The 15,845-nt window shown below is 43.3% G+C and overlaps 1 protein-coding gene across 9 annotated transcripts in view; it reads left to right on the top strand.

The window, feature by feature from the left end:
* The window catches only part of LOC126354975 (sphingomyelin phosphodiesterase), a 387,938-nt gene that overhangs the window by 186,436 nt on the left and 185,657 nt on the right, over nucleotides 1-15,845 (top strand). Inside the window, exon 2 of one of the 9 annotated variants that reach the window (XM_050005101.1) lies at nucleotides 10,884-10,960. The exons of 6 other annotated variants lie outside the window; for them this stretch is intronic. The gene's annotated coding sequence lies outside the window, so the exon portion shown is untranslated. Of the gene's footprint in view, nucleotides 1-10,132; nucleotides 10,190-10,883; nucleotides 10,961-15,845 lie in introns of those variants that run through there. 2 more of the 9 variants (XM_050005109.1, XM_050005119.1) reach the window with 2 other exon arrangements.

Genomic DNA, 15,845 nt, shown 5'->3' with positions numbered 1-15,845 from the left:
CTCTGAAAGAGACTTGTGCAGCCACTGTTCAGAAATTAGGCCGTAATGAAACTTTTCATGGTTTATGTTCCTTTGCTTATCGAATGTTCAACACCAGTGTCACATGTAGTTAGTTATCTGACGATTTGTGCGTCTGAACCTCTCCACAGCCGAAATTGTGGCACTAGTGCTGACAATGTGCGCCTACCCAGCGTCTGGCATGCCCTTGATGTTTACACGCCCCGCCCCATGACACCAACACCACAACGATACCGTGCACCGTGCGAGATTCTGCTTTCCGTACACCTGTGACAAATTTGTAACGCATGATGCCCTTCTGTGCGAAGAAACTGGATGACTGTTCTTTGTGCTGATGAGGAGGAAGCAGTCACGCAACGAAGTGCAGATATATTTCTCCAGATATGAGATAATTTCTGTGAAGCCATTAACTCTGCCTGTGCGACAGGGAAAACCACCACGCCATCTCTTGCAAAGCGCATTCACCTACTGGGATTACATACAACGCCGCTACAGCGAAGGTCTCCTTTTCAGTTGGGCATACCTTATACCTAGTCCGGTGAACTATTCTCTCTCTCTCTCTCTCTCTCTCTCTCTCTCTCTCTCTCTCTCTCTCTGTGTGTGTGTGTGTGTGTGTGTGTGTGTGTGTGTGTGTGTGTGTGTGTGTGTGTGTGTGTGTACGTGTGTCTGTGTGTGTGTTGGTGTGTGTACCTGTGTGATGGGCAGGTCAATGTTAAGGAGGGAGGAAGGGGACGTACTTGGCCGAGGAGACATGAAAACATGTGTGAAAGAAGTTTGAGACTGTTTTGGAAGTCTGAGAGATGTTTTCGGTCCATTTACAATACTGGCCATTAAAATTGCTACACCACGAAGATGACGTGCTACAGACGCGAAATTTAACCGACAGGAAGAAGATGCTGTGATATGCAAATGATTAGCTTTTCAGAGTATTCACACAAGGTTGGCGCCGGTGGCGACACCTACAACGTGCTGACATGAGAAAAGTTTCCGACTGATTTCTCATACACAAACAGCAGTTGACCGGCGGTGCCTGGTGAAACGTTGTTGTGATGCCTCGTGTAAGGAGGAAAAATGCGTACCGTTACGTTTCCGACTTTGATAAAGGTCGGATTCTAGCCTATCGCGATAGCGGTTTATCGTATCGCGACATTGCTGCTCGCGTTGGTCGAGATCCAATGACTGGTAGCAGAATATGGAATCGGTGGGTTCAGGAGTGTAATACGGATCGCCGTGCTGGATCCCAACGGCCTCGTACCGTTTAGCAGTCGAGATGACAGGCATGTTATCCGCATGGCTGTAACAGATCGTGGAGCCACGTCTCGATCCCTGAGTCAACAGATGGGGACGTTTGCAACACAACAACCATCTTCACGAACTGTTTGACGACGTTTGCAGCAGCATGGACAATCAGCTCGGAGACCATGGCTGCGGTTACCCTTGACGCTGCATCGCAGACAGGAGCGCTTGCGATGGTGTACTCAACGACGAACCTGGGTGCACGAATGGCAAAAAGTCATTTTTTCGGATGAATCCAGGTTCTGTGTACAGCATTATGATGGTCGCGTCCGTGTTTCGCGACATCGCGGTGAATGCACATTGGAAGCGTGTATTCGTCATCACCATACTGGCGTATCACCCGGCGTGACGGTATGGGGTGCCATTGGTTACAAGTCTCGGTCACCTCTTGTTCGCATTGACAGCACTCTGAACAGTGGACGTTATATTTCAGATGTGTTACGACCCGTGGTTCTACCCTTTATTCGATGCCTGCGTAACCCTACATTTCAGCAGGATAATGCACGACCGCATATTGCAGGTCCTGTACGGGGCTTTCTGGATACAGAAAATGTTCGACTGCTGCCCTGGCCAGAACATTCTCCAGATCTCTCATCAATTGGAAATGTCTTGTCAATGGTGGCCGAGCAACTACCTCGTCACAATACGCCAGTCACTACTCTTGATCAACTGTGGTATCGTGTTGAAGTTGCATGGGCAGCTGCACCTGTACACGCCATCCAAGCTCTGTTTCACTCAATGCCCAGGCGCATTGAGGCCGTTATTACGGCCAGAAGTGGTTTTTCTGGGTACTGATTTCTCAGAATCTATGCACCCAAATTGCGTGAAAATGTAATCAAACGTCAGTTCTAGTGTAGTATATTTGTCCAATGAATAACCGTTTATCATCTGCATTTCTTCTTGGAGTAGCTGCTTTAATGGGCAGTAGTGTAGTTGTTTTTATTAGTCTAAATAAAGTCTTGTTGCTAAATTTCCATTTCGAGTGTCGAGTGTGGTATACACAAAGTGATGAACTCTTCCCTACAGTTTTGGTTCGGCGGGTCCGAGCTAGGCTGTTGGCCGCGTTTCCGTAGTTGAGTGTCGGCTACTGTACCGTGGATGGGAGGGCCTGGTTTGCTGGTAATTGAGCGCAACACGGGCCCAATCTGCCGGCGGATGCTGGTGACGTGCAGCCGGGCAGGGAACAGTTATCCTGCCGCAGCCGCTGCAGACTGCCGCGGATCCGTCACGCCGCGAGCTCCCGCAATGTCACGCCCCTTGCGGCTGCGGCGGGCGCTCCGGAACCGAGTGCGGCCGGCGCTGGGTTACTGTTAACAGCTGCAGCGGTAGAGAGCACGCTTTTAACGCAAGGGGCTATCCTACCACCTGGAGAGTTCTATGAAACCCCACAAAAACTTCTATCAGCTTCACATTGTCGTTGGAAAATTAAGGCGGGATGTTGTATATTTTTGTTGTTTTGTTTGTGAAGGCGCTGAGTGCACACAGACGAAGTGACAAGAGCAAACAAGAAGAAACAACGAAAGAGAACAGAAGATTACGTTCCTGCTATACTTTAGTGCTCTCCCGCAATAATAGGCCGAATTCTGTCTGTGACAAAGGTATCACGTCTATACATGTTGTCCCAGGAGGAATCGTTAATATTCAGAGGTATGGTGGTGTTTAGTGTTTAACGTCCCTTCAATAATGAGGTCATTAGAGACGGAGCGCAAGTTCGGGTTAGGGAAGGATTGGGAAGGAAATCGGCCGTGCCCTTTCAAAGGAACCATCCCGGCATTTGTCTGAAACGATTTAGGGAAATCACGGAAACCTAAATCAGGATGGCTGGAGACGGGATATTCATAGGTGTGTCTGGCAGTACCACTGGAAGCAAAAAAGTCTAGTACTGTGGGCTCTGAAAAGTAATCCTTAAGAGCTGTGACCACTTCTTCATCTTCGATGCTGTGAAACATATCTCTTCTAACGCAAGCTCTTTGCTTTCCATATTATGAAAGTTGGTAGTATGCACCAAAACAGGAAAAAATATCCAGTAAACACCGGCTCTGTAGTATTTACCTGTATCTTGAGAGCTAGGAGCTCTTGTTTATCTTCGTTACTGTGAAACAAGCCTTTTCTACTGAAGAAGTGCTCATAGTTCTTAAGGTATGCATTTTAAAGCCCATGTTTTCTAGTCAATTTTTTCTTGTCCATACTACCTCCTCGCAAAATGTGGAAAGCAAAGAGTTCTCAGTGGAAGAGTTTTGTTTCAGAGTATCGAAGATGAAGTGCTAATATCTCTTAACCGTTTATTTAGCAATGTTGCTCTGAACCAAGCCTTTCTTTGACGTTGATGCGTACAAACAACATGTTTTCTCTGTGATCCAGAGATATTTAGCACTCTTAGCTGTAAAAATTGCCAGGAACGCTCTTCCGAGGTGTAGTCTTCGCATTGCTGTCTGTATTAGCGGTACCACGTGTTTGTAAACATAGTTTTTTTACTGTGTATATCTTCTGATGCACAGTACTCCTTGCATTTATTCAGTAGTAGAAGCTGTAATGCTAAATATCTTATGAGTGTACAGTCTGGAGTATATAAAATTGGGTCAGAAATGATGTCGATCATAGACAACATTGTCAATCTACCGTCAATTTTTATTAATCTTGGTCATGAAAAGCGTGTTGCTTGTAGCAGCATTACCAATCTGTGATTAGTATTTACAGGAGGGAATGAATACACAAGCCTTCTATGTCACAAGGAGAAGACGATATGCTGTAATGTCGCCTTAAACTCCACATCTGTCTGATGGTGAAGGAGAGTCTGAGAGTGAAATCCTGGGAGATAACAGCAACAGAGAGCCTATTTCTTCTAGGAAATCTGGTTTGGTGATAGAAGAATCAAAGATTCAAAAAACCACAGTGTTGATTGGGAATGACACAGTGTTGGATACATTTCCTTGTACATTAAATAACTACAAAACTAAGAGCCAGGGGAACAAAAACCCACTGGAGCAGCAATATTTGTGCGTTACAATGAGAAATAAAAGTGGAATACTACTATGTGTTCCTGTTGTTGTGTGGGTAGAATATGTACCTCAAACTAGCAATGCTGCGTATAAGCAATATTTGCATTTTAGAAACATAGATATAAAAATTTCGAAAATTATTAATCTGTTCATATGTCTACATAAAATGATTATAACTATATGAAAAAATTTTCCAGTTGATACTTCTGTGTTTGCCAAATAGAGGGTTAAAGAACGCATTTTAGAGCCCATGTTTACAAGAGCTGTTTGCTATGAACGATCGCTCCTGTCATTTCCCTGAATACTGACCATTCCTCCTGAGAGACCGCATATTTCGACCACTCATAAAAATAAGGAACCTTCCGGGCAGCGTGAAATATAATCTCGGACTTCGGGCACCTGAGGTCTATCACCTTCCGTGCGAATGTGGAAAATCTGATACCAGTTAAACGGAACGTTGTGTGTGTGTGTGTGTGTGTGTGTGTGTGTGTGTGTGTGTGTGTGTGTGTGTGGTGTGTGTGTGGTGTGTGTCCCTTCGTCATGTTGAACATATCTGCAATGTGAGACTCAGGCAGAAAAATAAATTTTCTCTGACCGAGGACAGCTTAACGGAAAAGTACATGTCTGTCTGCCCAGCTAATTGTTCCTAGGACAGCATTTCTAAGGAGGGAATCAAGAAATGAGTATCGACGAATCTTGTTAATCTAGAGAAGGGCTTAGCCACCAGGGAACCTAGCAACCAGCCTTTGAAGCAATAAGCAGTCTGCATCGCGTGGGGTAGCGGTGGTCTTCAGACGCTGCGTAATCAGTCTGCCAGGTCTCTGTTGGACTGTTGTGGAGTTGCAGTTGCGAGATTTAAACACCTGTCGCCGATACCTTTATGTTTCTTCCTTTATCTTTCTTAAAAACAGTTGTATTGTTAGTTTCAGAATGCAAACTTCTTCCAGGAACCTGGACACGGCCCATATGCAGTGCCACTTTATGAACTTGAGACAGGTACGCAATAAAGTGCTTTTCTGACCCTCTAAAAATCCAACTTCGTGTCCAACAGTTACGCTGTATGTCGTGATGCAAGCGGTGTCCCCACAAGACAAAGTTCTCAAAAAACCTAGGTAATACTTTTTCAGACGAACCAACTTACATTTCATAGCCATCTAGCTCAGTTAAATAACACCATAAAACACCATCTAGTAAGCTCCCGTCACTTACCCCACTATATAAAAAAGTACTAATCAGCCGAGCAGGGTTCACAGTCTCCAGCACCTACAGACCCTTGAGCCGATTCGTCATTTTCCATTCTGATATTGCTTGGAGTTTCACTGTCTCTAAATTCCTCCAATCTCTTCCAGTCCATGAACGCCACAAACTTCATGTTAGTTTCTTCATCCTCTTACACTTCCCATCATGAATTTTTTACCACCTTCATTATTGACCGCCCCCCTCCCCTCCTCCAAACACACACACACACACACACACACACACACACACACAAACACACACAAACACATTGTAATTACCAAGAGCTAACGCGAATTTAGAACGACACATTCCATAAATTTCCCCCCCCTAATATCGAATCGCAGTGCTTCTATACAAGCAACCTCTCCTCACTGTAAAAGTACTCTCGACTTACCGTTGGCTCTTGCTCCGGAATTTTCTTGTCTGCGTCTACATCAACTTGTATGCTGTGCTGGCAGCTGAACGGAGCATGACGCAGGGTGTTTAGTAACAAATGGTTCAAATGGCTCTAAGCACTATGGGACTTAACTTCTTAGGTCATCAGTCCCCTAGAACTTAGAACTACTTAAACCTAACTAACCAAGGACATCACACACACCCATGCCCGAGGCCGGATTCGAACCTGCGACCGTAGCGGTCTCGCGCCTAGAACCGATCGGTCACTCCCGGCCGGCTTAGTAACAACATTAATGATTTTCTGTCCAATCTGTCGAGTCTTGAGCGAGGAAAAAATGTACGCGCCTAATCACTACTGTCTGATTCTCATAATGCTTCTCTAAATTTTCTCAACTGGTATTTGAGAGATATGCGTTGTCTTTCTTTAAAGTATTCCTATGTAAGATCCCCAAGCACCTGTGCTCCACATTCGTACGGACTGTACTGTCGTGTTACAATCATAGCAGCACCTCTCGGAATTCTTTCGGCGTCTGTAGGCTCTTTAAACCACATTAGTTCAGTTACCCATTTACAGAGCCGATTTTTGCCGACATGGACGACTTCTACTCAGAAGTGGAGACACCAACCTGAAACCGCAATTACGAGCTTTCGGTGTATACACTGAGATGACTAAAGTCATGGGATAGCGTTATGCATGTAAACAGATGGTGGTATTATCGTGTGCACAAGGTATAAAAGGGCAGTCATTGGCGGAGCTGTCATTTGTACTCATGATTCACCCAAAAAGGTTTCTGACGTGATTGTTGCCGTACGACAGAAATTTACTGAATGCGGAATGGTAGACGCATGGGAATTCAGTATTCTGACATCCACAGTGTGAATAGCGTGCCAAGAATACCGAATTTGAGGCATTACCTCTCCCCACGGACAACACAGTGGCCAGCGGACTTCACTTAATGTTCGAGAGCAGTGGCGTTTGCATAGAGTTGTCAGTGCTAACAGGCAAGCAACACTGCGTGAAATAACCACATAAACCAGTGTGCGACGTATCCGTTAGCACAACGCGGTGAAACTCGGCGTTAATGGACTATGACAGCAGACAACCGACACGAATACCATTGCTAATAGCGCGACATCGCCTGCAACGTCTCTCCTGGGGTCGTGTCCATATCGTTTGTACCCTGGACGACTCGAAAACCATGGGCTGGTCAGATGGTCCTGATATCAGTAGGTAAGTGCTGATGGTACGGTTCGAGTGTGGTGCAGACCCCACAAAGCCAGGGAGCCAACTTATCAACAAGGCACTGTGAAAGATGGTGGTGACTCCATAATGGTGTGGGCTGTATTTACATGGAATGCACTGGGTCCCCTGGTCCAAATGAACCGGTAATTGACTGGAAATGGTTATGTTCGGCTACTTGGAAACCATTTGCAGCCATTCATGGAGTTCACGTTGCCAAACAACGATGGAATTTTCATGAATGACAGGGCGCCATTTCACCGCGATTGATTTGAACATTGTGAACAGTTCGAACGATTGATTTGGTTACCCAGATCGTTCGGTATGAATATCATCGATTTACGTGGCATAATCGAGAAGTCAGTTTGAACGCAATATTCTGCACCGAAAACACTTTCACAGTTGTGTAGAGGCAGCATGGCTCGTTATTTCTGCATGGGGCTTCCAACGACTTGCTGAGTTCGTGCCACGTCGAGATGCCGCCTACGCCGGGCGAAAGGAAGTTCGACTCGGTATCAGGAGGTATCTCAAGACTTTTGTCACCTCAGTTTGTACCCACTGTTTTCAATTCGTGAGGTCGACAAATTTACTGCACAGCTTTAGCGTTCTAGGTAATATCGTTTATTTTTGCGAATCTGATATGTCAAATACAGAAAGCAAATACAACAGAAATCACCAAAAAATGCAACAGCTAGACTAGAAAAAATGTACTTTGTTGTAACATAGGGGCCAAATTTCGCAGTGAAGATCTTCACGATAGAAAATACACTGTTGCTGGACATATCGACATACGGGTTATTATATGGGGGTAGGCTACCGAGCTAGGGTGGAAGCAGCATGAAGTAGGTATTATTAAGAACACGAAAAATACTAAAATTTCTGCGTTCGGACTAACTTCATGTGGCGGTGTTTAAATTTTTATGCGCTTCAATTAACAATCAAAACAATGCACAACCATGATAGTAGAATCTATGTGTTTTATGGGAAGTACTGAGAGGCAGTTCTTTTTCGTCGGTTATGCTGGCTCTGCATTTATCACTTCTGGGTCTGGCAGGTGGGAGTTTCCTGGCAACAAGCAGAACCTAAGTTAAATGAGGCTCACAATAGCCCATTGTTTCACAAAAAGTAGTTCTTTGAGATCATCACCTTATCTCTTTGGTTCTCTGGTGTCTCGGAGATAATGAGCAATTCTTCAGCTTAGACGAGGGCATAGCGAAGCAATTGGCTGTTGCTGATAGCATGAAAAAAAGTTTACCCATTAATCCATAGAACATGTTACACTGTGTCGTCTACACGGCCGCAGGGGTTGTCGGAGTGACAACGTGTCAGCTATGAAAAAACTTCAAAATAGTTTTACAATCTATTGTTTTTGTTCTTACTGGATGCATTCGTGTCGTTCGACTACAAGATGTTAATTGTTTTTTCTGCCTTTTACAGTAGGCGTTATTTTCACTCAACATAATATTGACAATTTTCCTTGTTGTAATGTTACTAGCTTTGGGAAACTGTGCCGGCCGCTGGTGGCCGAGCGGTTCTGGCGCTGCAGTCTGGAACCGCGCGACCGCTACGATCGCAGGTTCGAATCCTGCCTCGGGCATGGATGTGTGTGTTGTCCTTAGGTTAGTTAGGTTTAAGTAGTTCTAAGTTCTAGGGGACTTATGACCTCAGCAGTTGAGTCCCATAGTGCTCAGAGCCATTTGAACCATTTTTTGGGAAACTGTTTGCTTCATTATCATGATGTTTGTTGTACTTACCAGTTTTCATATTATATTGCGTAATTTGATAGACTATTTTTTTTGAGTAATGTGAAACTTGAATGTTACAATTTGTTTAACGCATGCAAACATCAAAGTACAAAATGATGTAAGAATATACCAAGTATCGCTTATAGATTGCTGGAAATATTAAAGAGTGGAGGTACGTATTTCGTAAGACAAACTTCGCCGACATATATGCTTTAAAGTTTGATGTTGTCGTATTGAAATATTACCCGTACTTCAACGTGTAGAGGGTCAACAGGACTGTCAGTATCGATAGGCTACTGAACTAGGTTGGCACGAGAAGTCTCATAGTCGTTGTTGTATGTGGAGATGCTATTACCTGTGTTGCATGTACAGCAACTTGTCGAATATGACTTCAGTGTACGGGAAGTCTATAGACTACTCCACGATGAGACACTAAATGAAATGCCATTGTCAATAGATATGCACATTTCTCCATGCTTGCCACTGAAGATTAAAGAAAGACGTGGAAAGCCGAAAAAAGATAGGTAAAACTTGATTTTGATTTCTGTTTAATTAAACATGTGCGTTTCGGTAACAGAAAAGTATGTGTGCAGGATATGTTCTATCAGTATAAACTGTTTGTGTCCGTGATCCAAAGTTTTAACGGGTGTCACCGTATATAGAGGTGGAGCCCCTCCACGCCCACACCGGCATGATGGCCAACACAATAGGTCTGCTGCCATCTCTGCATAAGGGTTAGTATTCACAAAAGTGAGGTGTCGCAGGATGTGGGTACTGCGATGTTTGCGTACGTCTGGTTATGGTTAACCATTGATACGCGCTCATCTGGAGATAGATTGGGTCGAAATCGAACGAAGGGTAGCGGTTTGAAGGGCAGAGGAAAAAAAGTGCAAAGGCAAGAGCCAAGGGAAAAAAAACCTCTGCGATAGTTAGGTCGGGTGGTAAGAGCAGTAGCGGATGTCTTGCTGCCTGCGATAGGTCGTGCTAGGATAGGCTTTGTTAGTAGTGGGTATCATGCAAGTCGATACCTTGACGTTGTGCGGCTGTGCTGCTCGGAGGCTGGCGCTGGGTGCTGGTGTAGAGTCCTCGTTCAGCGTCAGTAACTTGCAACAGTTAGGTTTACTATCGTTTTTGTATCCAATAGGTCATAAGTCGTAAGCACAGTGTAAGGTAATGTTGGCGGTTTGTTTGTGCTTCAGTGGGCGAGCTCGTCGGTGTCCCTGCTGTGTCCTGCTGGTCGGCTCTAATAGCAGCTGGTATGTTACTTTACCACAGGTGGCTATGCCCTAGCTAGTAGTGTCTTTGGCCGCTTGTGCTTCCACCTATGGTTGTGGTATCACCGCGATAGTATAGGACTGCCGGAAAGATTGTTGTCTCCGTCCATTTCACCAATAGAGAACCATGCGTAAGTTAAAACGCAAACACTACGTCCAATGATGTTTCTTACGACATGTCTCAACTCAGATTGGAAGCTGCCGCCTATTGACACTTTTATACTGTTATCTGTAACTCAACTGCATCTGAGGCGTGAAGTAAAGCGACACCAATGCGAAGCCAAATTTCGATGATCGCTAAGTAGTACAGGAAAATACAGCTGAACATTCTCTCGATACGCTGGTTCTATACAATTACGGCACATAAAAGTCTTTAAATTCAACACTTCGCAAGAGATTTAATTATCTTCACCGAGAACACGTTAGTGATAATCCGTATTGTGAAGGTCATGGCGGAACAGTAGGAGATATCAATCACATTTTTTTTTTTCGAGTGTAAGCAGTAAGTAGGCCACAAATTGATATCACACAGTAGTTAACGAAATCTCATCAAACATTACCAATTACTATGAGCAGCACTCCTTCATTAAAACAATACATAAATTTTAAATGTAATTATGAATTTCTTAAATAAATGTAACCTTATCGCTTAAATATTTCTTTCCTTTATTTCCAGGTAAATATAAATCCGTCATACGAATGTTCTGAGCAGGGCAGCGTGGGGTGGCGGCGCCCAAGTACTTGCTCCAAGAAGTACGTGTATTTTTGCTATAATTGTAAGAATAGTGATGTTAAGGTGTGTTTGCGATTAAGAATATGGAGATATAGAGGGAAACGCAACGTGCTTCGCGAATTCGGCACGAAGGTAGAAACAGCCTATGGTGACGCCATCAGCTTACGTCTCTACAGTCGTACAGCACAATCATCGCCGATCAGTTAAATTACATTCAGCACTGACAGTCTGACTGGGTTATTTACAGCTAGGCTTTGTAGGGCGACTGCGCATTGCTCAGGTAGCCAACCTCTAATATGTCGATGTCCATGATATGAATGGCGTCAGTATTCGTTCATAGATTTTCTTCTTTTGAACCCATCTCACCCCTCTAATTTTTGTTCATATGGCACTACTGCGTAAGTATACGAAACCTACCATAGATAATACTGCCAGAAATTAAGAAATTATTCCTTAGGCAAAAGGTCTGTAAAATTAGCGACACGACCCAGCAGCCACAAAATGGGTTGTGGTGCGTAAGGAGATGACGTAACCCCATCCTGTCCATCGCCTCCGTTACTTTCCTTGATTACATTGATCGGAATCACAAAAAAAAATCGGAATCACAAAAAAGAAGTTGGATCCTATGTGGGGAGTATCACCCTAGTACGGAGGCCTACTACAATTTCACTACAATCTTTCACGCGAAAAAAAAACATGATGTCAGAGATTTCAGACAGCCTCGACGTGATCGATAGACCTTGTCTGATCTTCGGGCAATATTTACCCGACGGCGAGAATAAATTTGACCTCTCGAAATAAGTATGTCGAAATATATTTTGCTTATGCTGAAAATATTAAGAGTTATTGATAATATTGAAGAAAGAAAGAACGTATTTCTCTAACGAAATGTCAGTGACATGGGTTACAAGACAGAATATTTGGCGTATAACCACATAATTAGACAGGTTTTGAAATCTAACATGCATTTTTTTAGATCTAACGAAAAATAAAATCGCTTCCATGACAACAGAGGATATGATTTCGCCTAACTGCTATATCCGTGACGTATGATGCTCTCTAGGAACAGCTCGATGCAAACAGCCATTATCGTGTGTGGAGAGTATTTTCTGCCTAAGTGCACCCATGGAAAGTCGCTCATGTAGTCTCAGTACCTCGTCGTCTTGCTTCCGGTTGCTAACAGCCCTGTATGCTCATCCAAAAAATGCCTCCTGATACCAGTAGCCCGCTGCACCAGTTTTTTTTCTACCGTATACCTATGACTCTATAGGCTTCTACACACTCTCCAGATGGTAACCATTGTACTGAAATGGACTTAGTCTGTAAGGAAGACATTTCTCCATTCCTTCATGAGGCTGGGGACTCTACAGGTGGTCAGTGCAACGTGTGCCTTTTAACTGTGTGTAAAATATGTAGTATCGTTATTTGTGTGTAAAACATGCCATATCAGTGTAAGGTGACTACATCGTCGGACATTTCATGGGTCACCTCACATTTTTTACTAATACACATTTTATTAAATTTTATATGTAAATAATATGTGATTTTGCCCGTGGACTCATTGTCCCTTTGATTTAATTCTTTAGTTACAAAAGTATTGTGAAAAAAGAAATTCTTGAGAAAAGTATTGATAGAGTTGTGAGTGTGGTAATATACAGGTATATTCAGTAAAATGCTTAAACACGTGTTTCGTATATTAAGAACAGAAAATATAACATATTAATAGAAACGGGTGGAATACATTGCGCGACAGTAAAAATCTTATTATTCGGTATTTCAATTTACAAAATAAAGAGTTGCTCTTCATTTCTCTTTTTCAACTCTGCTTTTGGCAGCTATACCTTCTGTTCATTTAAGGCCAAAGAAAAGGAAAAATTCTTTTGCTTGGGTAAATTACCAAAATAAATAAAAACACAGAGAATCTATAAATTATAGCAATATAAGCAACAAACATTGTGAGAACTTTTTCTTTTGAGAGTCCCATTGTGGTTGGTTGGTTTGGGGGAAGAGACCAAACAGCGAGGTCTCATCGGATTAGGGAAGGATGGAGAAGGAAGTCGGCCGTGCCCTTTCAAAGGAACCATACCGGCATTTGCCTGGAATGATTTAGGGAAATCACGGAAAACCTAAATCAGGATGGCCGGACGCGGGATTGAACCGTCGTCCTCCCGAATGCGAGTCCAGTGTGCTAGCCACTGCGCCACCTCGCTCGGTAGTCGCATTGTGCAAATTGCATTAACCGTTTGCCAACGTCGGAGATCTTCTTTTGAGTCAGCACTTGTTGCTCCCTGGTACTGGAGCTCACTACGAATCCAGATGCTGATAGCTCCCACATAATCAGCACAGACGGCTCACATCACTTTTAATGGGCTTCTATAAACAACACCAATATGGTAGTCATTACAGTGAGCGCGCGTTCACCTTCAGCTTTCACTGACGATCTCTGACGTTGTGCGAGACTGGAAGCGGCTAATTAGAAGTCATTTCTTCCGAGAGGCTCCTCGTGCCTTGCGAAACTATGGTTTATCGAAGAAAAATAGTAGCAATCGTAGCAATTTAATCTGAAGTAACGAAAAACTCTGCATTGTACCGAAGGAAGACGGATGCCGCAAAGAGAAATGTTTGAAAAACTATATAATTTGCAACATAATTCAAGCATGACGTAAAAACAAAAAATATATGTAATAAAAACATTTGAGTATAAAAATAGGAGGAAAGTAACAGAATTGTCAAAACCTAGTGATCGCATGCTTAAGACCTCTAATACATCTAAAATAACATGTTTCGTAATCACTGTGAGAGAGAAAAAATGTAAAGTGCACCAGTTTTACACACGTGACATCTTCATCTGCAAATGTTGCAAGTACAAGGATAAGATTCATGTATAGGACTGGACTAAGCAGCTTCTGCTATCGTGCTCTCAGATCGGCCAGTTGTCTAACAGCTGAGGCAGCACTATGTTTCTATGTGAGCACATGTTACTCGAAAAGTCTCAGTAACACGAGGCCTCAGAATACATTTAACCGACTATGAAACATACTTACGTAACGCTAGAAATGGAAAGGAGGCCTCTCTGAAAACCTACTATATATAAGACTTATTTTACACATTTTATCTGTGATAAACAGATCGAGCTATTAAAGAAAGATATTCGATATGTGGCATTACACATACCTCTGTGTTCATGATATTCGCCACTTTTTGTCTACTAAAGAGACATCCACATGGTTTGCATTTACACTAATTTGGTGACAGGCATGTAGGAGACTAACAATACATTTCGTGAAGCTGTAGTATTCAGACAAAAAGTGTCATTTGAACCGGACCCTTGATGCACTGATCGCAGTAGGCCGCCGCAAATTTCCATTGCTAACATATGCCGCAGCTGCGAACCCAAATAGCCAACCTTTACTACTCATTAAATGTAGTGTATACGATATTATATGGTATAGCAGTCCGCCAGTCCGTTTGTAATTGTCCTGTTGTCTTTTATTGATATAACAATTGACGTGCTGCGTTCATCGTTCAAAAAATAATATGGAAATTAAATTTTAGTGCATCGTGTCAGTCTTATAAAAAGAGTTTGTCGAACGGTGATAATAGAAAATAACACTGCGCTCAACAGAAGGTATTAACACATAATATTGGCAAGCGACCAGCAATAGACTCTCGTAAAATATATGTTAAAAATAAGCAGAATTAATTCTCTCACTTTGTGTAACACTAATCCCTTGTACTCAGAATAAGGTGAAGAGATAAGCTCAACGTACACTAACACACTCGTGAAATATGACGTACAGAAAGTGTTCCAGTGAAGTAATTAATAGAACTGGAACCAGAAGAGATTCTTAACTTTATATAAGAAGTACAGAAATATATCTTCGCTGTGAATTTTGTTCAAATGGCTCTAAGCACTATGGTCATCAGTCCGCTAGATGTGGAACTACTTAAACCTAAGCAACCCAAGGACATCACACACATCCATGCCCGAGGCAGGATTCGAACCTGCGACCGCAGCAACAACGAGGTTTCGGACTGAAGCTCCTACAACCGCTCGGCCACAGCGGCCGGTGTGATTTTTTTGATACGCGTAGTCATTCACCTTATTGCAGAAGGAGCAACGGAAGAAACGACATCATTATAGCTGAACGTGGTCATGATGCATTTCTGCGGTCCGGGATCTGAAAACTGTTAACGGAGGGAACCAGTCATCCGCCAAGTAGCTGTCGCCGACATCGTTTCTAATAACAGCAAGTGCACTAAACGCTAAGCCATTACGATCCTACCGTACTGAGCGATGACTTCTTTGTTTGGTCCCTCTGTCCCCAACAATCCGCCCTTCCATCCATCCAGCAACAGCATCTTATTCAGATTTCTAAAAAGCTGAATCGCGATTCGATTATAACGTGTGCAGTCCGTTTTGACTTTTCTGACATAACCCAGCCATACTATCGTATTCAGACAACCAAAACGTGAATCGCGATTCGATTGTAGCAAGTCCCTCTTAATTTACGTTTAGACGATAACCAGTTAAAGCAATTTGACGCTTTCTCTCTCAGCAGGCAGGCAAAAAGAGGAAAGCCACAGTTCGTCCACATGATACGGCGTCAGTACCGAGTAAACAGGGACATTCCGTTCTCAGACACAAAGGGAGCAACTCCCACACAAAGCGAACAAACAGCAGTGGAACAAAAGAACAGCTCTTTCCGAAAGATGACAGCTCCAATTCCCACCAACAAAGATGAATACTTTTTGAACGTTCTCCGTGTAGCCTCGCAAATATAGCTCGAAGGCAGGTACATGACTTTTTAGAAGCTGAATTAGGCAGTGAACAACGGCTAATTTCAGTATCGCGCTATGTCTAAGCCGACGCAGTAATGGGGCAAAGGAAGCAGGAGTCGGAAA

The sequence above is a fragment of the Schistocerca gregaria genome, chromosome 1 (assembly GCF_023897955.1).
Source record: "Schistocerca gregaria isolate iqSchGreg1 chromosome 1, iqSchGreg1.2, whole genome shotgun sequence".
Classification (NCBI taxonomy): domain Eukaryota; kingdom Metazoa; phylum Arthropoda; class Insecta; order Orthoptera; family Acrididae; genus Schistocerca; species Schistocerca gregaria.
Note: the sequence above shows the minus strand (reverse complement) of the source record. Positions and strands in the feature narration are given on the sequence as shown.